The 26,105-nt window shown below is 38.7% G+C and overlaps 1 pseudogene; it reads right to left on the reverse strand.

Annotated features, from left to right (window-relative positions):
- Positions 1–15,590: 15,590 nt before the first annotated feature.
- LOC120233028 lies at positions 15,591–18,897 on the reverse strand (annotated as a pseudogene).
- Positions 18,898–26,105: the final 7,208 nt, after the last annotated feature.

A 26,105-nucleotide genomic window follows, 5' to 3' on the forward strand; every position in this document is an offset into this window, starting at 1 on the left:
ACTCCCTTATGACCCAGCAATAGCACTGCTAGGAATTTACCCAAGGGATACAGAAATGCTGAGGCATAGGAGCACATGTACCCCAATGTTCATAGCAGCACTCTCCACAATAGCTAAAACATGGAAAGAGCCTAAGTGTCCATCAATGGATGAATGGATCAAGAAGATGTGGTTTATCTATACCATGGAATACTACATGGCAATGAGAAAGAATGAAATCTGGCCATGTGTAGCAACCTGGATGGACCTTGAGGGTGTAATGCTGAGCAAAATAAGGCAGAGAAGGACAAATATCATATGTTTGCACGTATAGGAGGATTAGGAAGAACTTAACAGAGGACCGTGGGGGAGAAGAAGGGGGGAAAGAGGCAAACTATGAGAGACTCTTGAATGCTGAGAACAAACTAAGGACTGATGGGTGTGGGGGGGGGAGGGGGGAGATGGGCATGGAGGGAAGGCACTTGTGGGGATGAGCACTGGGTGTTATATGGAAACCGACCTGACAATAGACTATTTGTAAAAAAATAAAATAAATAAATACATAAATAAATAAAAAGAAAAAAAAAGATTCTGGATTTTCAGCTGAAGGTATAATAGACCTTTAAAAGTTTAAGTGTAACTTTCATGTAATAGGTATGTGACTGTTTTAGTCAGGCCTAAAATGTCCCCCAGTGATTCTGGCTTCTTGGTATTCGCACTTTTGCTTTACTGTACTGTATCAGGTTTGGTCAGTGAGGTTAATAGCAGACAGCAGAAGAGATGGCATATCACTTCTGAGACTAGGTTATAAAAGATGCTGTGGTTTTTACCTCCCCCTCTCCTCTCAGGTCACTCACTAGGGGAAGGTCAAGTGTGAGCAGCTTCTGTAAAGGCCTACATTCTGAGACTTTGGAGAGTTTCATGTGAAGAACAGAGGCCTCCTGCCAATGGTTAGGGCTGTCTTCTTGAAGGCAAGTCCTCCAGTTCCAACCAAGCCTTCAGACAATTCTCGTCCCTGCCAACATGCTGAGTGCAATGTGAATCATGCACTAAACCTCTCCCAAATTCTTGACTCACCCCAAACTGTGAGGTAATAAATGTTGGTTGTTTTATGCCCATAAATGTGGGGATGATTTGTTATGCAATCATAGATAACTATAGGGAGTGGGCAAACCCTTCTAGGAGCCTTGGGCAAGGGAAAGATGAAAAGAAGGCTCTTCTCACTCCCTTTGATTAGCTATATTAATTAATAATAAGAAGATCGTCTTCTACAGGACTCCAAGACATGTCATTACTTAGTCTAACAGGCATGTTAGTACATTACTTAGTATTGACAAGCATGAGCACAGGATGATAGGCCAGCTTACAACTGTGTAGAATGTTCCCTAAGGAAGGAAGCCGTGCTCTCAGGCCTAAGTAGGTTTGGGACTGGTACGATCACAAAAATGGACTCTTTTAAGTCTGCTACAAAAGGGAGAATGAATACATTTTAAGATATCATATTTTCATGGTTACTGTGATATACGTGCTGTTAGCATATTAGCAGTGAATCCTAGCTTGCCTTTAGCCAAGTTTCATGTTGCAGTGATGTTGCAGTGGCGTTTAGCACTTCCAAGTCTTCTGACTGGGAAGTCTGTCATGCACAGTTCACATATCTTGAGGACCTGCCAAAAACACCACATATGAGAGAAAACAATGATAGTTCCTTTACTATCATTAAGTAGTTTCTTAAACTCATACTCTTGCCCAGATTTGTTTTGGTATTGGTTCCCTTTCCCCCAGATTCTGTTTCAACAATGTAAACCACACAACACCACAAGATGGTGCTCTTATAACACCATACTTTTGAGTTTGTCCACTCATGTGAAGTTTAATATGAAAATGGATGAAACAGTATGACTGTCCTTCTATGCAGTTTGTGTCGTCAGATTATAAAATAAAGCCCACAACATAGTGTTAAGCAAGGATAGGTATATACAAACTATTTGCTTTTTAGTCTCTAGTAACAAGAATAGGTCTTGCTGATCTTCAACACCTTTATCCATTGTTGATATTGAAAGTCTAGATCGGTACTGTTCAGTGCAGGGCGCCACATGGCTACTGAACACTGAAATGTGGCCCATCCAAATCCAAATGGAGATTTACTGTAAATGTAAAATATGCACCGGATGTTGAAGACTTGGAATGAGGAAAAGCAACATCTCCTTAATAATTTTTACTCTGACTACCTGTTGTAATAATGATATACTGGACACACTGGCTTAAATAAAATTCTGTGAAAAGTAATTTTTAGTGTGGCATCTACAACATTTTAAATGACATATGTGGCTCTCGATACATTCGTATTGAATAGTGTTGCTTTAAGATCACATAACAAATAAGTATCAGAGGAGTCTTTTCTGGCCCCATAACCCAAACACTGGTGGTATGGTACCCTAGCACCCAGATCTAGCAGACATTTTAATAAGTCAAGTTCTAGATATGGAGATGAGAGAGCATCTACTAGAAAAAGAAAGAATAGAGGTCTAGATTGACTTGGATAAATTTTTTAAGAACTCCTATCACTTATGTGTCCACTCTCACCACTGTTGTTTAACATAGTGCTGGAAGTCCTAGCATCAGCCATCAGACACCAAAAGGAAATCAAAGGCATCAGAATTGGCAAAGAGGAAGTCAAACTTTCACTCTTCGCAGATGACATGATACTCTACATAGAAAGCCCGACAGACTCCACCAGAAGCCTACTAGAACTGATCCAAGAATTCAGCCAAGTTGCAGGGTACAAAATCAACGTACAGAAATCGGTTGCATTTTTATACACCAACGATGAAGCAACAGAAAGAGAAATCAAGAAACTGATCCCATTCACAATTGCACAAAAAACCATAAAATACCTCGGAATAAACCTAACCAAGGATACAAGAGATCTGTATGATGAAAACTATAGAAAACTTATGAAGGAAATTGAAGAAGACACAAAGAAATGGAAAAACATTCCATGCTCATGGATAGGAAGAATAAATATAGTTAAGATGTCATTACTACCTAAAGCACTCTACACATTCAATGCAATTCCAATCAAAATTGCACCAGCATACTTCTCAAAACTAGAACAAACTATCCAAAAATTTGTATGGAACCACAAAAGACCCCGAATAGCCAAAGTAATACTGAAAAATAAAACCAAAACGGGAGGTATCACCATCCCAGACTTCAGCCTCTACTACAAAGCTGTCATCCTCAAGACAGTATGGTATTGGCACAAAAACAGACACATAGACCAATGGAACAGAATTGAGAACTCAGAAGTGGACCCAAAAGTATACAGCCAACTGATCTTTGACAAAGCAGGAAAGAATATCCAATGGAAAAAAGACAGCCTTTTTAACAGATGGTGTTGGGAGAACTGGACAGCAACATGCAGAAGAATGAAACTAGATCATTTTCTCACACCATGCACAAAAATCAACTCAAAATGGATAAAGGACCTGAACGTGAGACAGGAAACTATCAACACCCTAGAGGAGAAAGCAGGAAACAACCTCCTTGACCTCCACCGCAGCAACTTCTTACTTGACACATCCCCAAAAGCAAGGGAATCAAGAGCAAAAATAAACTGTTGGGACCTCATCAAGATTAAAAGCTTCTGCACAGCCAAGGAAACAACCCAGAAAATTAATAGGCAACCAACGGAATGGGAAAAGATAGTTGCAAATGACATATCAGATAAAGGGTTAATATCCAGAATCTATAAGGAACTCACCAAACTACACGCCCGAAAAACAAACAACCCAGTGAAGAAATGGGCAGAAGACATGAACAGACACTTCTCCAAAGAGGACATCCAGATGGCCAACAGACACATGAAACGATGCTCAGCATCCCTCCTCATCAGGGAAATACAAATCAAAACCACACTGAGATACCACCTCACGCCAGTCAGAGTGGCTAAAATGAGCAAATCAGAGAACTCTAGATGCTGGCGAGGATGTGGAGAAACGGGCACCCTCCTACACTGTTGGTGGGAATGTAAACTGGTACAGCCCCTCTGGAAAACAGTGTGGAGGTTCCTCAGGAAACTAACAATAGAACTCCCTTATGACCCAGCAATAGCACTGCTAGGAATTTACCCAAGGGATACAGAAATGCTGAGGCATAGGAGCACATGTACCCCAATGTTCATAGCAGCACTCTCCACAATAGCTAAAACATGGAAAGAGCCTAAGTGTCCATCAACAGATGAATGGATCAAGAAGATGTGGTTTATCTATACCATGGAATACTACATGGCAATGAGAAACAATGAAATCTGGCCATGTGTAGCAACATGGATGGACCTTGAGGGTGTTATGCTGAGCGAAATAAGTCAGGCAGAGAAGGACAAATATCATATGTTTGCACGTATAGGAGGATTAGGAGGAACTTGACGGAGGAACAAGGGGGAGAAGAAGGGCGGAAATGGTGGGGGGAAGGGAGAAAGGCGAACCATGAGAGACTCTTGAATGCTGACAAAAACTGAGGACTGATGGATGTGGGAGGGAGGGGAGGATGGGCATGCAGGAGGACACTTGTGGGGATGAGCCCTGAGTGTTATGTGGAAACTAATTTGACAATAAACTATTTGTAAAAAAAAAAAAAAGAACTCCTATCACTTATGGTTTTGCAGTAAGTTGTGCCTCCTCTCATTTCTGCCAACCTTACTCCCAACCTGACAGGTACCAACACAGGTTAGATCTTTGTATTCCCATCACCCAGAAAATGCTTAATTCCTATTTGTGGAATGGATGAATTGCAGGAGCTACTGGGTGGATTCAGGCTGACTTAGTCAATGGAATGCCATTGAACTTGGACTTTGCCCCCACATTAGCAGGAGCACCTGCAGTGACGCTTTTCAAAAGTGTCCCTGCTCACTTTCCTCAGGGAAAAGCTCTTCCTTTCTCCCTGAACTTTAAGAAGACCTGTACTTTGAGGTTTGTAAAATTGCCATTCTGCTAATTTTTTTGTCTTGGATATTGGGGCTTATTTTTTTTTGGCCCAATATCCCTTTACATATTGATATAGATGAAAATGAAAAAAAGGGCACAAGAGTCCAGCTGTAATTTGTCATTTGATTTCAAAAGGATTAAGGAATAGACAGTGAGGGACCCCTGGGTGGCTTAGTCGGTTAAGCGTCCGACTTTCGCTTAGGTCATGATCTCGTGGTTCGTGGGTTCGAGCCCCGCGTCGGGCTCTGTACTGACTGCCAGCTCGGAGCCTGGAGCCTGTTTCAGAGTCTGTGACTCCCTCTCTCTCTGACCCTCCCCTGCTCACGCTGTCTCTCTCTCTCTCCTAGAAATAATAAAACATTTAAAAAAATTAAAAAAAAAAAGGAATAGTGAAAAGAAGTTACTGTCTTGTGAGTAAAAGTGGAGAGGAAGGGACTGTCCCCTTTCTTGTAAGCGCTGATGGCTAAACATCTACTGCATTTTGTTACTATAGCTCCTTCTATGCTCCCAATATGCAGAGAGAGAGAGCTCCACTCATAAGCAGAAGAGGCCACATTAGATAAACCTGAACTTTTATTTGTCCGAAGCACCCATGAGATAGCTGTGTCCCAAAATGGAAAGCACAGTGACAGACATTTGTGGTTTAGAATCCTGACTTTCCACTTACTATTATTATTGGGCAAGTTTTTAGCATCTATGAGCTTTAGTTTTCATATTTATAGAGAGGTAATAATGCCTACCTGATACTGTTAACATCAGGTTACAATATGCTCTAAAATGCTCTAAGACTAGAAATGATTACATTAGAGAATAGAGGTAAAGTGCTAATACAATATCTGGTACATAAAAAATCAATGTAGTTGTCGCAGTTTTTTTTTTTTATCTGGGCCAAAATATTAATAGTCACAAATATCTGGATGTTTATGATAGTCTAAATAAAGTCCTTCCTAAATCATTTTATAATTTTGATAAGATGAGAATAATCTCGTGTTAAATTTTCCATCACTTATATTTTTTACTCTTGAGAATTTAGGTGGTTTTCTTTTGTCCTCAGTAGATAAGCAGATAAAGTCACTTTATTGCTAGAAAATAATTTTGTTAAAGCATGGATTGAATAAAACTTCATCTGACTTCAAAGCTCACAGAAGTTTATAGTTATTCACTTACCTGTTTATTAAAAAACATTTATTGGGGCGCCTTGGTGACTCAGTCAGTGAAGCGTCTGACTTTGGCTCAGGTCATGATCTTGCAGTTCGTGGGTTCGATTCCCACGTCTAGCTCTTTGCTGACAGCTCAGAGCCTGGAGCCTGCTTCAGATTCTGTGTCGTCCTATCTCTCTGACCCTCCCTTGATCACTCACTCTCTCTCTCTCTCTCAGAAATAAATGAAACTTAAAAAAAAGTTTTTAAACACTTATGGAGAACCTTCTAAGTGCAACGCATCTACTGAGTGATGTCAAATTCAGACTTTCTCAACTTAGATTCCAGGAGAGAATTGAGCTTTAATGACCTAAGTCTCTATTATATATAATAAATTCACATCTCTCTTAGGCATTTAGAAGGGTACCAGTTATGTATGAACCTTCCTTGTAGAAATTAAGCAAATAATCACTCAAATAATTCATGTTCTGTGGCTCTGACAAAGCAACAAAGTCCAGTTGACTAAGTCCAGGGGGTTAAGAAGAAAGAGAAAAAGAAATACTAAATTAACTACAATTGAAACAAAAAATAAGTACAGAGTAACCAAAATATAGTAAGAGAATTGAAGGAAAATTACTTCTAACAAAAGCATCAGAACAAAGAAAATACTGAAAACATCTTGGATGATAATAAGAATTCCCTTTTTTTCTTGTTCCTCCCCTTGCCCCCTTTTCTTTTTCCAAATGTGAAAATATTTTTTCCATGCCCTGTGATTAACTCATAAAAGAACCAGTCAAGGGGCTTATGTGGTTTCAGGCATAGTGGTGAGCTCTGAGGGTGTGGTGCAGTAACACATCCCTGGGTGGATTCCAAGCAGGAATGCGGAGCAGCCTTAGAAGTCCCTTGACTACTGTAAGGTCACTCTCATCACCTGTTTTCTTCACACAATAGGAAAAGGTGACATCTATTTCAAGAGTTAGGAAAAATCCACTGGAACCTGTTATTTGGGGGTTTGTTTGGTTAGTTTTTGAGAAGGAGATAGAGGGCACAAGTGAGCGAGCGGTACAGAGAGAGAGAAGAGGGGCTCACCCAAAGCAGGGCGCCTGTTCACCTAATGCAGGGCTCAAGTTCACGTGAAGAACGGGTCAAGCTCACACAAAGAGAGGCTAGAACTCACGAACCCTGAGATAGTGACCTGAGCAGAAGTCAGTTGCTCAACTGACTGAGTGAGCCAGTTGCCCTGGAAGGTGGTTTATAAAGACTTCAGAATAGGACAGCGAAAGAGGAGCTTGCAAAGGGACAAAGATTGTGACAACTCGAAGAAGCATGTGCCTTGTCCTAACTTCAGGACACATTTATTTATTTTTATTTTTTTTAAATATTCATTTTTGAGAGACAGAGAGAGACAGAATGCAAGCCGGGAGGGGAAGAGAGAGAGAGAGAGAGAGAGAGAGAATCTGAAGCAGGCTCCAGGCTCTGAGATTTGTGGGCTCGAACCCACAAACTGAGGACATATTTATTTTTAACAACTAGTACTAAGGTTTTTTTTAATATATAAACTTTTTTTTTTTATTATTTTGAGTAAAAACACTTCAGAATTTTTAAGGACAAATTTTGTCTTCCCAGGGGGGAATTAAAGGCACTCTAAACGAGTGGTAAATGGATCATAGGAAAATATAAGGGTAGATCACAGTAATATCCGAGGGTCAGCCTACTGAAGGATCAATGTTCTAGTCTCAGAGCATATTAGATCATGTTCTTTCTCTCTAGCGAAATTAATATCCACACAAAGTCCCAGATTCTTAGAATATGGACACACAATTACCCATTTAATGCCATCACCATCTTCCTGAGAGATTCCGTAAGGAGCAGAGAGGGTGGAGGAGGGTGTAATTTCTCACCACTCCAGAGAATCCTGGGAATGAATAATATGAGCACCTCCTGGTCTCCAGCAACAAGTTGCTTTTCGCTGCTGGGATTGAGTGAAGAAAGAATAGGAGAGCAACACTTTCCGCCCTCGTCTGCTGCCTGAACACAGCAAGTGTCAACATTCTGCATATAAACTGCCATGCGGTTGCCAAAATGACCATTCAGCTTACATTTAAAGCCTATTGGCTTTAACTACTTGAGTGTATGGTTTGATAGGCAAAGAAATAACGTCTTATTCTGCACCCGCATTTGCTTGGTGGATGAAGGGTATGGGATGCAGAGGAAGCCCCGAGGCACCTTACAAGAGCAGGACCCAGGAATTCACAACTCCTGAGAATTCTAGTGGCCTAATGATGGAAATGCCATGTTTCCCATTAGCAATTTGAGTTGTGACAATTCTACCTAAATTTTTAAAAATGTTTTATTTATTTCTGAGAGAGAGAGACAGTGTGACCTGGGGAGGGTCAGAGAGAGGGAGACACAGAATCTGAAGCAGGCTCCAGGTTCTGAGCTGCGTGTCAGCCCAGAGCCTGATGCGGGGCTCAAACCCACGAACTGTGAGATCATAACCTGAGCTGAAATCAGACGCTTAACCGACTGAGCCACCCAGGCACCCCAGTGTGACAATTCTATCTAGACAAGATAGTTTGCAATAGCTTCATGTTCATGTTTTTCGACCTGTCAACAAATATTTTTTAACTGAAATTATTTCTAGTAAAATTTCTAATTCTGCTATTTATCTCTTGAAAGTTTATCTCATGATTGTTTTTGGACAGTTGACATTCTGGAGACTTTTATGTGTAGCCAGGTTGGGAGGGATCTGCATTGTGTTCAGTACTCAGAGTCTTACTCTGCATTCTTTTCTTGTTCCTAGAAGATTTTCTTGCCATTTTCATAAGCCTATAAACTTTTCGAGCCAAGAATGTCAGTAAACTTGGTACTTTCTCTTCTTGCCCCACTTAATGCTCCTTTTCTTTTCTTTCTTTGGTCTTCCACCAGAGGGCATAATAAACCTATCTAATACACAGCCAGGCAGGGACGTTTTTAATGCATGAAGTGAATCTTTTTGAATTTGTTTAAAACGGTTCTAATGCCATTACTCTAAGGCACTGTTATAAAGAGTAGGGTCTCTGCAGCCAAACTTTCTCAGATCCCAGCTCTGCTAGCTATGAGCTCTGACCCTGGGAAATGCCTTCATTTCCTCTCTAAACATCAGGGTTCTCATCCTTGGAAACTGAGAACCGCCTGCCTCACAGGCTTGTGGTGAGGATTACCAGAGTATAGACACCTGCGTCAAGCACTCAGCACCCTGCCTGGTTTGTGGTTAAGTGTTCTGGAAGTGAGAATTGCTAGGAAAGTGTATGCAAATGGCAGCTCTCCCGATCTAGGAGCAGCTACCTGGAGAGCATCAAAGAGTTGAGAACAACTAAATAAAGCTAACTATTACCATTTTGGAGTGTCTGGTGGTATGTGCCAGGCCCTACTTTTATGCATTATTTCCACCCAGCAGATAGATGAAAGACAAGTCTATGTCCATTTCTTCATTGATCCATCCCCAGGGCTACAACACTGCCTGCACATTGGAAGTGTTCAATATGTAGGATTTTTTGTTTATTGTTTTTTTTAAAATTTTTAATGTTTATTTATTTTAAGAGAGAGAGGCAGACAGGACAGAGTGTCTGTAGGGGAGGGCAGAGAGAGAAGGAGACATAGAACCTGAAGCAGGCTCCAGGCTCTGAGCTGTCAGCACAGAGCCCAATGAGGGGCTCAAACCCACGAGCAGTGAGAGCATGACCTGAGATGAAGTTGGACACTCAACCGAGACTGAGCCACCCAGGTGCCCCTCAATACATAGGTTTTAAGTGAATGCAAGATGTTTTTATTAACCCATGTTCACAGGTAAGAAACCAGGCTCAGGAGTTGATGTACATCTCCTACCATCACACAAGTAAGTGGAATATATCTATAAACCCAAATTCTATCCAAAGCCTATTTTTTTTCCATGGGGTTTTCTTACTTTAAGAAAAGGTGAGGGGTTTCGAGGGTTGAGGAAAATGAACTTTGGTGGAATCTCATAACTGAACTTCCAGGCTGTGTTCTTATACCGTTTTAGCAGGGAGAATGGAAGACGTTCCTTTCAGTAACACTTTTTGAGGATTCTTACCTCCAGAATTTAAATGGTGCTTAGCAAAAAGTCAACTTAGCGACAAATCACTTATTCCCAAGCAAGTCTAGCAAATATTTTAACTCATGTTTTCCCTCAAGCATTTTGCAACCTATTTTCCATAACTGAAATGGAATAAACAAAACACAAAGGAAAAAGAACTTCAAATGCCTGAATATACTTACATTTTACTTTACAATTTTTAATTATTTTTATTGAGATATAATTGACATATGTCATTATATTAGTTTCAAGTGTACAACATAATTTGATGTTTGTATATATTGCAAAGTGATCGCCCACAGTAAGTCTAGCTAACTTTCATCACCACAGCTACAGGTTTTTTTCTTGTGATGAGAACGTTTAAGATTTACCCCCTTAGCAACTTTCAAATATACAAAACAGTATTATTAGCTGTAGTCACCATGCTGTATAGTACATCCCCATGACTTATTTATTTTGATATCCTTCACCCATTTTGCCTGCCCCCCTTACCCTCTACCTCTGGCAACCACCAATCTATTCTCTGTATCTAAAGCTTGTTTTTGGTTTTGGTTTTGGTGTGTGTGTGTTTGTATGTGTGTGTGTGTGTGTGTGTGTGTTTTGTTCTCCCCCCCCCTTTTTTTTTTAAGATTCCACATAGGGGTGAGATCATACAGTATGTATGTTTCTCTTCCTGGCTTATTTCACTTAGCATAATGCTCTCAAGTTTAATCCATGTTGAGGCGAATGGCAAGATTTTTTTCTTTTTATGGCTGAATAACATTCTCTTTTATACATACATTTCATTGTACATATAGTTTCTTTCTATTTCTCTATATATTCTTTGTAAAGAAATATTGTCATTGATGAACACTTTGGTTGCTTCCACGCCTTGGCTATTGTAAATAATACTGTAAGAAATTTGTAAATGCTGAGTTTACATTAAACTTTACCTTTTGGAGGGCACAGTGGCGGGTCCACAGTTCACTCTCAGTTTGTGTTTGTCGAGTGCCTGTGTGCGAGAGGGAACAGAAACAAATAACTAAGTATTCTAGTCCTTTGGTATACCACGTGTGGTCTGCTGGCCAGCAGCACCCAGAAACCTATAGAAATGTGGAGTCATTGTTCAGACCTACTAAATCAGCATCAATATTTTAATTAGATCCCCAGGTGATTTATGCGCACATTTAGTTTTGAGAAGTACTATTCTAGCCAATGTGGTTAGTTGTGAAAAACAAATAATTGATTCCCATTAACTACTTAATTAATCACATGTTATTGAGTTGTTTCAAAATGCAAAGAACTGGAAGAAAATTTATGCTAGGCACTATGAAACTTCAAAAATGTTTTTGAGGTGAGGAGGGAGAACACTGTGTAAATGCGTTAAAAAATAATACAAACCTTTAGTGTTCCTTTTTCAAAGCTTGGTACCCATCATAGCAATTTAGGGTAAGTTTCTCCAATTTTACAAAATGATTTATTATGTGGATTACTTGTATGAAAGTTTTGATTTCCTTTTATTTATGGGTTTATGTAGCCTGAAGTCACTTAATCATCAATATTACGCTCACACTATGTGTATGAATCATCAAAATGTGTTTCTTAAATCCAAGGTAAAGATGGATGGCCAAGCTTAAATTCATGGAACTGTCATTCTTTGTAACAGATATCTCATGTTCAGTTATACAACTTTTCTGCCCATGAAAAGGCAAAGAAATCCACAGTGATTATATATAGATTTCAGCTATGTGTAAATATGTAAAAATATCTCTGCCTGTGTATATAATACACAAATGCACATATTATATATATTATAATGTATACATCTATAAATACCACTTTAGTGGTATTCAATATAAACAATGTATTTTATATGTAATGCCACTAAATGTGGACAGTTTTTAGAAAATTTGTAACCTTATATCTTTCCATAAGTTTGTAGGCACAATAATTTGTTATAATAAAAATAGCCATATTTGTCTTTATAAATACTTTAAAAAGTTATAACACAGCAACAGCTCTGAAAGATTCTGGTAGATTTATTTTTTTCCTGTTTAGCATTTAACCATCTGTATAGTCCAGTACTATTAACAATTGTTAATGAACTGGGAATAGTAATAGCAGTAAAGCATGATTAACAAACACTTTAATTAAATTATCCATACATATCTTTTTCATCAGCAAAACTGAACTCTTTCTTTTTAAAAAGTGAACTTGATTACCATCCTTCCATAAGTCATTTATGCCTCTCCTCCTTGAAATGAACTCATTTGTTATATAGAATGTTTTGATTAGATATCTCTGAAGTTACCTAGAGTTCAAAACCCAAATGGTAGTGTTTCTTTCCCTTTAAATCTCTACGAGTTGGCCCAGAATCATAGACTTTATTTCTCTAGTGTTCTGTCCTTACTTCAAAATCTAATTGAATAAAACACCAGCATTGGTTAGCTCGTTGTTTGCTTGAGGACTCTCTCCCTCCTACTCAATGAAAAGGGAAGGACACAGAGCAACAGCTGCTGCAGTGTGTTCACCTGAAAAACACTGGCTTTAGCCTTCTATTTTATATTTACTTCCATAAAGTGGGGGCTTTATTCTACAGAAAATAGTGTTGTACTTGTTTATGAAGACAGCTGTGCCCACTCGGTCTTCCTCTCTCCCTCTTGTATATTATCATAGATGCTGAGTCCATAGAAACTAAAAGGGATCTTTGGCATGTTTGGTAATTATTGAAGCTGTTTTAATATTCAGTCAAATTGAGGCATTTCCTCAATAGGCATGGAAAATATTTAGGAAGCAATATTTTTATTATATATATGTTTAATACATTCCTGTTTTATTTTAGTTGAACCTGATTTCACTGTAGTATGGAATTCATATTCAAGGAGTTCGTCTGACTACTCAATAATATCTGTAAGAAAAGGGAACACCAAACAAAAGGAAAGGCACAGTTGGATGTTATTTTTGTCAGTGAAATATGTTCCGTGGGAATTTGATCTCTGAGGATTGATAAGGGAAACATTTTCAAGAGATTTCTAACAACCGATTTTTCATGATATTCAAACCAATAGCAAAGCAGAATGAACATTTCCACTAATGGTAAGACTACTTTAAGAGCTTCTTGGGGTGCCTGAGGGGCTCAGTAGGTTAAGCGTCCAACTTCGGCTCAGGTCATGGTGGATATTTGAGCTCAGAGTTGGTTTCAGCAGTGCCTGTATATTTGTTTGAGTTTATTGTTTTGAACCAATTTTATAGTATGTGTTTTATTTGTTTTAAAATCCGTTGTCATATGAGGTGCTTGGGTGGCTCAACAGGTTAAGCATCTGACTCTTGATTTCGGCTCAGGTCATGATCTCACAGTTCACGAGTTTGGGCCCTTTGTCAGGTTCTATGCTGAGAGCATGGAGCCTGCTTGAGATTCTATCTCGCTCTCTCTCTGCCCCTACCCTGCTTGCATTCTCTCTCTCTCTCAGAATAAATAAACTTTAAAATAAAATAAAATTCGGGGCGCCTGGGTGGCTCAGTCGGTTAAGCATCTGACTTCAGCTCAGGTCATGATCTCACGGTTTATGGGTTCAAGCCCCACATCGGGCTCTGTGCTGACAGCTCAGAGCCTGGAGCCTGTTTTGGATTCTGTGTCTTCTTCTTGCTCTGACTCTCCCCTGCTCACACTGTCTCTCTCTCTTAGAAATAAATAAAACATTAAAAAAAATTTTTAATAAAATAAAATTCATTGTCATAAAGGGAGTCATGATGTGCTCTTTTAATTTTTTTAAGCTTTATCTACAGTTCTTTTTTCTTTTTCAGTCCTGACATAATTTATTTGAGAATTCCCTTTTGTCTTTAAGAGCCTGTTGAAAAAAATTTTTTAATCATTTAATCACTGTTTTCAGATAATCAACTTTAAACTTTTGGGGCTTTTCCTTTGATTTCTATCTCAATTTCTGCTCCTGTCCTAACAATTTCCATTCTTTTATGTCTTTGCATCCCTGCCACTGTTCTGGTTCTATATTCTTGGGTTAAATACATAAATAAATTGTAATCTTGTTTTTTTTAACATATGCAATGAGACAATATATTTTCAGTTTTTCAACCTCTCAGTAACCTCTTCTGGAACCAGTAAATAATACTAGAATCAAATCATGAATGTTCACATACCCCCTGATGCCTTGAAGCCCTTTTAAATCTCAGAAGATAAAATGTGTTTGCCTCTAATATAAAAGTTGCATTATCTTGTTATTTAGTTATATTCAAACACTGGAAAATACTGTATGTGCAGGGATAGAATGGAGATATGAGATTTATTTAAAAGTGCCTATTTTTAATCCTCACAAATGGACCAGTTCTTTACCACATTACTTGGGGTAAAAAAGAAAACTTCAATAGTTGAGCATCTCTAGATGTTTAAATAGGGCTTGTAGAATAGTTTAAAAGTATATGTCACCTCAAAAGAAGGTGGAAAATGCTACTAATAAGTATGAAATGATCGGGCGCCTGGGTGGCTCAGTCGGTTGGGTGTCCAACTTTGGCTCAGGTCGTGATCTCACTGTTTCTGAGTTTGAGCCCAGCATCAGACTGTACGCTGACAGCTCAGAGCTTGGAGCCTGTTTCCGATTCTGTGTGTCTCCCTCTCTGTCTCTGCCCCTCCCCTGCTAGTGCTGTCTTTCTTTCAAAAATAAATCAAAATTTAAAATAAAGTATGAAATGCGTATGCATAGCATATCTACATATATATTACTAGTATGAGTTCTAATATATAGTTCCAAAAAAGTTAAAATACACAATTCTAATGACAATTATTTTTTTGTTTTGTTTAGTTTTGTTTTCACATGTAACTTTTTAATCAGCTCCGTGAAGGGCATCCTAAATGCTAAGTGAAACACAACAGAATATTTTTCTTCTAGTATTAAAGAAAAGGACATTCACAACTTCTAAGAAGCTTCTGTGTATCAGGGTGGTGACCTTGAATAAAAAACAAAAAAATGAAAAATAAAACCCCGAAACCACCTCTAATCACATTATTGCAGCTGCATTTAGAAATTGGTTCCTAACCACAATAAACATTGTACACAAGCTTTTAAAACGGCCCTAAATACACATCATTTGGGGAAAAAAAAAAGTGACCAAACATTTCTTTGCCATAACCGGTAATCCTGAGAGGCCAAACTGAAAAACTGGCAAAAGGAAAAATACCCAGAGACTCCACAAATGTCCCAAGATTTGTCTTTAAATGGGAGAAAAACTTTAAAAGACATATGGAACTTTCTAAAAGGTCTTAGTAACAAGGTACCTTGGGAGCTCAATTAAAAAATAGAAGTTGATGTACTAAAACAGATTTTGCAGTGCAGCTCCAAAAATCTTTATAAATACAGCCATTTGGAAGGAGGATCCTGGATCAGAAGTTTTATTCCTTGTGTATTTACATTAGCTGCATATGCCTCATCTCAGTTGTCGTAATTGTCTCTGTAATTTCCTCCTGAGTAACGGTCATAACCGCCCTGGCTTTGACCACCGTAGTCTCTGGTCCTTCCATACCCATACCCATACCCATACCCATACCCATACCCATATCCATATCCATACCCATATCCATACCCATATCCATATCCTCCAGGCCGACAGTTATATCTGCCACTCCCATAGCCGTGGTCCCCACCTGCAGAGTAGCTGTGACCATGCCCATGGGCCCCAAAGGCACCCCCTCTGGTTTCCCTGGCTGACTGCATGAGCACATGGATCTGGCGACCATCCAGAGACTCTCCATTCATGGCTCTCATGGCATGTGAGGCATGCTCTGGGTTGGTGAAGGTCATGAAACCAAAATCCCAGGATCACTGAGTCTCCCGGTCCTTGACAATGACCACTTAACAAATAGGACCGAAGCTGCTGAAGTGGTCTTCCAGAGCCTGCTCATCGGTGTTGAAATTGAACCCTCCCACGAAAAGCTTCCTTTCTTCTGAAGACTTGGCAGTGAACTGCAAGTTAAGTGAAAGGAGCAGAAAAACAGTTACTGCCAGAAGAAGAGAGACTTGGAAGAATGCCGCATGGGAAGACGCTTGATGAAACTAATGACAATTCCTTAGAAAGACTGCATCAAAGTAAGTCTCTGCGATACTATCCTTAAAAGTGTCTCTGTTTAGGAGCGCCTGGGTGGCTCAGTCAGTTAAGTGTCGGACTTTGGCTCAGATCATGATCTCATGATTCGTGGGTTCAAGCCCCGCGTTGGGCTCTGTGCTGACAGCTCAGAGCCTGGAGCCTGTTTCAGAGTCTGTGCCTCCCTCTCTCTCTGACCCTCCCCTGCTCACGTTGTCTCTGTCTCTCTCTCAAAAATAAATAAAAGTTAAAAGAAGAACACGTGTCTCTCTTTAATTTTGAGTTATATATAGGAGGACACAAAGTAGAGGGAGCCTTCTCTGGAGCAACTCAAGAAAGTCTAAGGACCATGAAAACAGTGTGGAATGCCTGCCCGGGGAGTCTGATACCCAAGAAGCAAAAGCCAATGAAAAAACATTGTGTCAGATATCACCATCATCCACTGTAGCATATGATTCAGTTAAGTTGTACCCAAGAAGAATAGAATGCAAAAGTCATTATCATGTGAACATCACAATTTTATTTGCCTTAGAATTAACCAAAAAATTCTATATAAACTACAATTATTTCTCAGCATTAACTTTCTCGTATTCTTTTCCTCCTGTTTATTTAGTGTAGGGAAGTGGTAATTTCCAGACTTGGGTTTGGAATTTGGGCTGCAGAAGTGAGTGAGAGACGGATCTGTCTTCTCTTATTTGGTTTCAAGTAGGTAGGTTTCCTGAGGTAGCAGTTGTGTACTTTCCTCACAGTCTAGTTAACTTCATAGATGCCTAGGTTTGAGGAATCAAGACCCAACTAAAGACAAATTGTGGTTTGTTTTCCTTCCATCTATAATGTGTTTCCTTGAGGTGAGTCGGCTGTGAATATTTTCACTTCACTTAAAAAATAAACTGTCAACTGAATTAAATACTTTTTTCTTTAGCCAGTACATTCTGCCCAGGTAGGAAAACCTTCTAGAATAAACAAATTATTATCAAAAGGGCGCTTGTGGGGGTGCCTGGCTCGCTCAGTTGGTAAAGCATGTGATTCTTGATCTCAAGTTTGTGAGTTCAAGCCCCACATTGGGCATAGAGCTTGGTTTAAAAAAGAGGGGTGCTGCCTGTGATTATTTAAGCTTGGTATTAAGCTGTGAGGGCATGGTCCATACTTTTCCACTGCTGGGGAGTAGGTGCTTTTCCCATGGACATGGCTCAAAATACCTAATGGTCTAATTCTTATTGTTTTGATATTTTCCTATATTTCATGCAGCCACTTTCCTGAACAAATTGGCATTATGTATCAGTTTACCTCATGGCCCTTCCTATGGCTTTCTGAGGGGACTCTTGTCACATTAGTTATATGTGTACTGGCATCTCTAAGAGTGAATTATTTTTTCCATCTTTCAGTATCCTGTTCACATATGTTGTTTGAGGATTTATTCCCCCCAATCCTGGCCTAATGTATGATTCCTTTAATTAAAAGCTTTATTCCTATGGACTTATCAAATGAAAGCACTACTTACTGGGATCTAGCACATTCTGCCTGATAGTCTATACCAAGTGCCAAATATAGCTTTCACTGAATTGAACTGCTGTAAGAATAAAACATTCTGCAGAATACATAAAAAGTCTCTTTCTCCACAGATGTGGAATAGATCTGCATCAGCAGGTGAAGAGCTAGTTAAACAATCATCATAAGACCGGAGTTTCTGACAGGATGCAATCTTTAATGTTCTCTAGTCTGATTAACCTTCCTTCATGATTTGTCTGGGTATATAGCCACTTATACCAGACATATCTGCCATGAGAATTTTTCTATTTTACTTTCAGAAATGAGAATAATTATGGCAACTGACATAATTGGGGACCTTCTCTGTGTTAGGCAGTAAGCTAAGCATTTTACATAGTATAGACTCATTTGAACCATTTAACCCCCTTTTCCCCTCCAAAAAGCCCCTCAAAAACTGGTACTTTTTTGACTCTCACTTTTAAAAAAGTATTTATTTATTTTGAGGAGAGCACAGGCAGGGGAGAGGCGGAGAGAGGGGACAGAGGATGAAAAGTGGGCTCTGTGCTGTCAGGCTGACACAGCAAGCCTGATGTGGGGCTTGAACTCACAAACTGGGAGATCATGACCTAAGCTGACATTGGACACTCATCTGCCTGAGTCACCCAAGTGCCCCTTGATTCTCATTTTAAATATGTTTTTCTTGTGGCTCACAGAGGGTAGATAACGTAAGTCCAGTTGTATCTGATTCCTAAGACAGTACCGTTAGGTTTGATACCCTCCCACCAACTCTATCCATGTTGGGTACCCACAGTCTTTGTATCTTGCTCCCTCTCTTCTCTGCCTTTCTTAATATAAACTATCTACATCTACATAGAAGGTTTACTTTGACAGTAAATATCACTATAGATTTAAGTCAAAGGGTCTTGTCTTTGGAGAACTTATACTTTTGGTCTCATCCCTAATGGAGGTAATAGATCTTGTGGAATAAATTTTTGGAATTGGTGAGAAGATATTTTAGGAACAGGAACCTCGCTTGATGCCTCTGAAATCGTTCCCCATAGATGTCCATCTCCTTTATCTATGACTAAGACTGACCTTTATAAAGACTACTGGTTTCTTTGCTCTCTACTCCTGGGGCCATGAGTGCCAACTCAGTTGAAAAGAGAAAATAAAAGAAATCAGGCTACATATGACGCAAAAGTGAGTCATAGGAAGAAGATGATAATGTATCTACTCCCAGATGACAATTATATTTAGGATAATCTACTTTTCATCAAAATACAGGGTTCAGACAGTTATTTTTTATTGCTTTTTCAAAATACTTTGTAATGTACTTCAGAAATTTTTTATGATAGCGTTTTGACAAAATTTTAAGACAAATAGGCATGTCAGATAAGATGGTATTTTAAAATGTGCTTTAGCATCATGTAATTGGTTTCCATACTTTCACATATTTACATGTAAGAACTATGTGTCAGTTTAGGAGAAATAATGTCTATTTTTCATTTTTCTGGAGTTTTCATTTTATACCTAGTCTATCTCATATTTTTAAGTGTTCTCCCAGTCTTTCTTTAAATTCATTCAAAATGTGATTAGTATAATCTTTTGCTGCAAGACATTATTGATTTAATAACTTTTACAGGTCAAAAGACTGCCAGGTGGAAATAATTGAAGATGCTGAAATATTGAACATATTATTAAAAGTGACAGATTTATTCAGGCAGATTGAATAATGCAAGCATGAATGAGATCTGTGCATATTTTTATGAAAAAATACATCTTTGAGTAATTCAGACCTTAGTTATCATTAAAATTGAAAGAAAAATAAAATTATGTTAACATCTTAGAATACTCTTACTTAGCCTGATTTTCTCTTATGATTATAATGTAATAACAAAAATACATTATTAAATACTTTCATTTATTATTATTACTTTTTTTAATGTTTTATTTATTTCTAGGAGAGAGAGAAAGAGAGAGAGAGACAGCGTGAGCAGGGGAGGGTCAGAGAGAGAGGGAATCACAGACTGAAACAGCCTCCAGGCTCTGAGCTGGCAGTCAGCACAGAGCCCGACGCGGGGCTCGAACCCACGAACTGCGAGATCATGACCTAAGCGAAAGTCGGACGCCTAACCGACTAAGCCACCCAGGCGCCCCTCATTTATTACTTTTAAGTGTTCATTAAGATCACATCGTTAATCACAAAAGTCAGAATTTGAAAATACTAAATAAGTAGATAGACCAAATATTATCCACAGGCATTATATAAAACAGATTGAGTCTAGTAATTTAATAATCTGCCAAACTGTGTTATTCTTTTCTTCCTGATTTTGAGTATTTATTTTTAGGGCATATGTTTCCAGTTGTTAGAAGTGACTACATATTTCTCTTTTAAAATGTTCTTCTAATATTAAAATTAGTTTAAAAGATAAAGATGATAAAAAGCTTTTAACATAATAATAAGCACTAGAGTGTGCTGTTTAGATGCTTACAGGGAAGATTATTAACTTGATACAAATTGACCTTTACAAAATATTTACTTCAAAATACAGAGGGCTGGGGGAAAAGTAGAGAATAGAGGCTGGCAGAATAGAGGTTGGGAGAATGCAGCCCCAGTGAGGTCATACATCAGTCATTCATTCATTCAGGAGTTTATTTTGTACAAGTTGCCAGATTCTATTAGGCCCAGGGGATTCATCTATGAAGAAGGCAGATAGGGGTCTTGTTCTTACGGTACCTACAGCACCACGTCTGTGGGGAAAACAGAGAATTAAGCAAGAATAATCAAATGTGATGTATTTTATAGATCATTATCCCCACCATACCTGAGCATGCATACAAATATCAAGGAAGCTGCTATAGACTGAATATTTGTGTTTCCTGAAATTTATATATTGGAATCTAAACCCCAGTGTGATGATATTTGGAGATGGAGCGTTTGTGAGGCGATTAGATCAGAAGGGCAGAGTCCTTGTTAGTGCCTTTATTAAAGAAGGCCCCAGGGCCCCTAGGCCCTTCCACCATGTGAGGATAGTGAGAAGAGGCATCTATAAACCAGGAAGTGGGCTCTCACCAGACTCCAAATCTGCCAGCTCCTTGATTTTGGACCTTTCAGCCTCCAGAACTGTAAGAAATAAATTTCTGCCACCCAGTCTATGGTATTTTTGTTATAACAGGCATAACAGACTAAGACAGAGACGTAACCTAGTGTAGGGAGAAGTCAGAAAGGCCTTCCCTTCATCTGAGATTGAAGAACGTATTGGAGTTAGATAGATAGAAAAGAAAGAGGAAATGTTTTCTAGACAGAGTATGTTCAAAGGTCAGAGGAAAGAAAGAGCAAAACGGTAAGAGGAACAGAGAGTGGTGGGTAAGGCTGGGCACTCATTTTCCAGCTCCTTGATGGGCGGGGTGTGGGGGAACATGGTTCTGGTAAACTGCATATGGGATGCATTCAAATGCCAATGGCAACCTTTAACAGAAAGGTTTAAACAGGAAAATGGTGAGGTTAGATTTGCTCTTTTGATCTATTTGCACTGCCTACTTTATGTAGAGTAGATTAGACTGTTTATCGTTGTAAAAATGAGAGTAAAAAGAAGCCAAAAGAATAAGCAAAGAAAAAAATTTTTTTTCTCTTCCAAGAGGAAGAGAATGTATGTTCTAGGATGATGTTTCTATGGATGATCAGAACGTATGTTTCTAGGATGATCAGAAATTGGATTCAGCTTTTTATTTTTCACTTGAAATGTTAGGTGTCAGAAAAACAACGATACGTTGTGTGTAACCAGTCACCATATACTAAACTTAAAACTTTTTTGATACCCAATGCACTATGAATACAAAGAAAACTAGAGTTGAGTTAGTCAGTGATTATTAACAGTTGGTGATTTATTCCTTTAACAAATATTTTATTTAATGTTTTCTCTATATCCAGTGTTGTTCTGGGCTCAGGATACAGAGTGAACGAATGGATGTGGTGTCAGCCCTCAAGGAATGTGCAGACCATACATTCTGAATCAAGAGGTTTATAATTTAAAAATGTTAAACTCAGCCTTATAGCTTGGTTTATTGCAATGGCCTGGCCTGCTTGCCATTCTTCATAGTCCTAAAATCTTTAGCCACTGAGCCCATCTAACCTCTAACTCCACGCCTGCATTCCCTTCTTCCCCTGGAGTCAATCATGCCACATGTTGCTGGAGGGACCTTCGTGCTGGGCATTGAGGACCTCGGGTCAGTAACTCTGTCTTGCTGTGCTCTTGCTCTGTCCTTGGTATCCTGAGTCCTGTTGAAGGGATTTCCTGGTTTGTACTTGAAGGATTGGACCCCCACCTTTCCCAGTGCCTTGGCTCTCTGTCAGTGGTCAGTTCTCACCACTCTGGCAGACACTCTGGATGATAACCATGATGATAATGATATTGATGATGGTGGAAGCTGGAATAGCAATTATGTAATACAAACTTATACTTATCAGCAGCTATTACCTTCACTCATATCACTTGGCTCATATCATTTACAGTTTAACGTTTTGTCTTTGAACACATCTCTTAATTTTGGTTCTGCTTTCCAGGCTTATGGATCGACATGTCCATTCTGGAGGAACAGTACATTAGGCTCAAGTTATTGTCCAGTGTTAAATGATATTGAGTTACTATTTCTTCTAATGGACAGTTTTTTTGGTTTGGCTTGGTTCCAAGCACTTTTAAAATGTAAACATTTAAAAATTTTTATCAGTGGAACTTGAAATAGTCATTTCTATAATTCCACAGTTGCTAAGGTTTTAAAATTTTAGCACATTTTATTAAGAAAATTAAATTAGGGGTGCCTGGGTGGCTCAGTCGATTGGATGTCCTACTTCAGCTCCTGTCGTGATTTTCCAGTTCGTGGGTTTGAACCCTATGTCAGGCTCTGTGCTGACAGCTCAGAGACTGGAGCCTGCTTGGGAGTCTGTGTCTTCCTCTCTCGCAGCCCCTCCCCAACTCTCACTCTGTCTCTCTCTCTCTCTCTCTCAAAAATGAATGAACATTAAAAAAAGAAAAAGAAAAAATAAAGAAAACTGAATTAAGCCTAAATAGTTAGAACCTATTCAGTATCAATGCTCCTAGTTTAAATATTTAGAAATTCATTAGTTGCTTAATTCGTCACTAAGTACTTATGGGACAATGGCTGTCTGACCGGCATTGGCTGGGCTGTGTTCAGGAGATGCTAGTCCTTCTGGTGAGAACTAACACTCAACATCTCATCTGCTGACCAGATAAACCACGCACCATTGGCTTGCAGGCTTATAAATGGCTTGTGGAGATGATTTAAACCAATCACTAAATGTTTCTAAACAGGTAACATAGTGCATTATATACTTGCAAGTATTTTAAAAATTATTAAGCCCCCCCCCCCAATTGCTACTTTGGGCTTCTGTATTTTTACCATGTCCTTATCCAAAATACTGTTTCCCCTCTCTCCACACCATTGTTTGTCACTTCTTTTCATCGCTTAAAACATAATAATTTAAGGGGAGCCTGGGTGGCTGATTTGGCTAAGCAACTGGCTCTTCATTACCGCTCGTCATGATCTCACAGTTCATGGGATTGAGCCCCACATCAGGCTCTGTGTTGAGTGTAGGGCTGCTTGGCATTCTCTCTCTCTACTCCTCCCTGCTCACAATACATTTTCTCTCTCTCTCAAAATAAATAAATAAATAAATAAATAAATAAATAAATAAATAAATGTTAAAAACATAATAATTTAAAACTTATTTATAACAACTCAATCAACAGATGCATTCGTTTACCACCAACTCTAGCTATAGTGCTGATAGACTTGAGAGATACTTCGAATTCCCCTTCTACACACTCCAGGTCAAAAGCCATCCTGTGTTGTGTGTTTTGGGAGAGAAAAAGTTTAAGACGTGGTGTTTTGATTTTTAGGAATTTATAGAAAGATTTGAGGGATGTGAATAATATGTGTGAAATAACAAATAGTACATGTGTACCTAAATGTTGAATTTTGAACAATTCTGAGATTCTAGGAAGAGGAAAACTAACAGGGACTCCATCTGGGTAGAGGATGTTGGGTTACTAGGAGTGAGAAGGATGCAGATCAGGGAAGAGATAAAATGTGGTCTGGAATTTGAGAGATGGAGACCATGGTGGGAAGGAGATATTTTCTGGGCAAGAGAGGGAAGTGTATGCAAGAGAGCAGGGGAGAATGAAGGAGTAAGAAGTCTGTTCATAGGAATGAGCACCTAGGGGCAGCACACTAGTGGAGAATATGTATTGCGAGTTTATTGGAAAATTAAGTTGGATACTTTAAGGCCCAAGTATGAAAGACTCTGGAAACCAAGCAAATGATTTAGGTAAACACAGAGGGTGTGAGACAGATCAATGTTGATGGCTATGTTCAAAGAAGGTGTATCACGCAGTGGTAGTTCAATAAATACAACCAGAAAGATTGCATTTGGGAGCCATTCTCTTTTTTCATTTGGATCTGCTCAGAAATCCTGTGTATGTACACACACACCCTCCATGCAGGGAAAGAAAAAGAGCAAAGATATCATTAAATAAGAATCAGGTATTAAGAAGAATCCGTGGCAGCCTTTTTTTTTTTTTCATACAGAAAGATTTCTCTTTCTGCCTTATACATTTTTTATCCATAAGTCTTCAGATTCTGGTTGCTTAAAAAAATTTCCTACAGTAAAGACTTTGATAAAAATATAAAAGGCAGGACAGATGTTCATTTTCAGCAAAAAAAAAAAAAAAAAAAAAATGGGACCAATGACGTACCATTCTCAGAAAACCTTTTGCTCTTTTCTATGCAACCTATTTAGTATCAGAAAGGACATGGCTAATATATCAGAGGTCTTACTACTACATGATGATATCCTTTCTACATGCAGAGAAAATAACTTTGTAACCATATTCATACCAGAGACCTTAATCTCTTTGGGATTCTTTAAAAGACTGTGCTTCACACGTGACGAGGCATCTAGCATGCCATGAGCAACTCTAGAATGTCAAATGCCATTGATTAGATTTGTGCAGTCCAGATGTCAGTTACCACTCAACAAATTGAACATAATATTGTTGAAGCTCATGACAAAGAAGGAAGGACAAAAGGGATTAATTGTCAATTAGGATCTGAGGAAAACATTTGTTTATCGTTACTCACATTTTTAAAGGTTACTTAGCTACATTTTAAACGTCTGGAAACATTAAGCCACCCTTATTTCTTTTAAAAAATGATGACGCTAGGAAATTATGACTGTAAGGAATATAACTTTAATTTAATATCTTGACATGCGTGTATACTGTAGTAATAAAATTCTAATTTTTACTAGAAAGAGACAAAGGAAATAAATTGCTGTTAGCCAGCAGCCTACCCCTTTTGTGTATTAAATGATAATTCATACACATTCAACACTGGTGAGAACATTATTCATATAATGGCTAGTTTTACAAGCTTCTAAATTTTAAAGCAAGGTAGAAAACTTGAATAGGATTCAGGGGAGAACCAGACATCTGCATTGTTAGAATATTAATACATAAATCCCAAGAGAGGAGACTAAAGAAGCTAAAATTACTTAATCTGGGAAAAAAATTTTCAAATATGTGATATTTTCTCTAAGAACAGAATAAGGAAAAAAAAAAGCAATAGCTAAAAAAAATAAGGATTTTGAAGTAGATATCCTCCTGGGGCACCTGGGTGGCTCAATTGTGTCTGACTCTTGGTTCTGGCTCAGATCACAGTCTCACAGTTTGTGAGATGGAGCCCCACATCTGGCTCTGTGCTGACAGTGCAGAGCCTGCTTGGGATTCTCTCTCCCTCTCTTTCTGCTTCCTCCCCCCCCACCTTGTGTGCTCTCTCTCCCTCTCAGAATAAATAAATAAACTTTAAAAATTGTTTAAAAAAATCTTCCTTACAATTAGTTCAACTAGACAGTTAAAATGTTATCCTTTTTTAGAGATATTTTAAAGTAGGATGGAATCATGTTCATACATTCATTCATTCAACAAGTATTTATTGAAAAACAACTAATATACAAGATAGACAAGATCCTTGGTCTCTTAGATCTCACATTATAGTAGGGGAAATAGACAGTAACTAAACTAATATGCTAAGAATTTCAGATCTTGGGGCGCCTGGGTGGCTCAGTCCGTTGTGTCTGACTTTGGCTCAGGTCATGATCTCACAGTTTGTGGGTTCGAGCCCCGTGTCTGGCCCTGTGCTGACGGCTAGCTTAGAGCCTGGAGCCTGTTTCAGATTCTGTGTCTCCCTCTCTCTCTGACCCTCCCCTGCTCATCTCTCTCTCAGAAATAAATTTAAAAAAACATTAAAAAAAAAAGAATTTCAGATCTTAGG

Source organism: Hyaena hyaena, unplaced genomic scaffold (genome assembly GCF_003009895.1).
Source record: "Hyaena hyaena isolate Hyena2069 unplaced genomic scaffold, ASM300989v1 scaffold_81, whole genome shotgun sequence".
Classification (NCBI taxonomy): domain Eukaryota; kingdom Metazoa; phylum Chordata; class Mammalia; order Carnivora; family Hyaenidae; genus Hyaena; species Hyaena hyaena.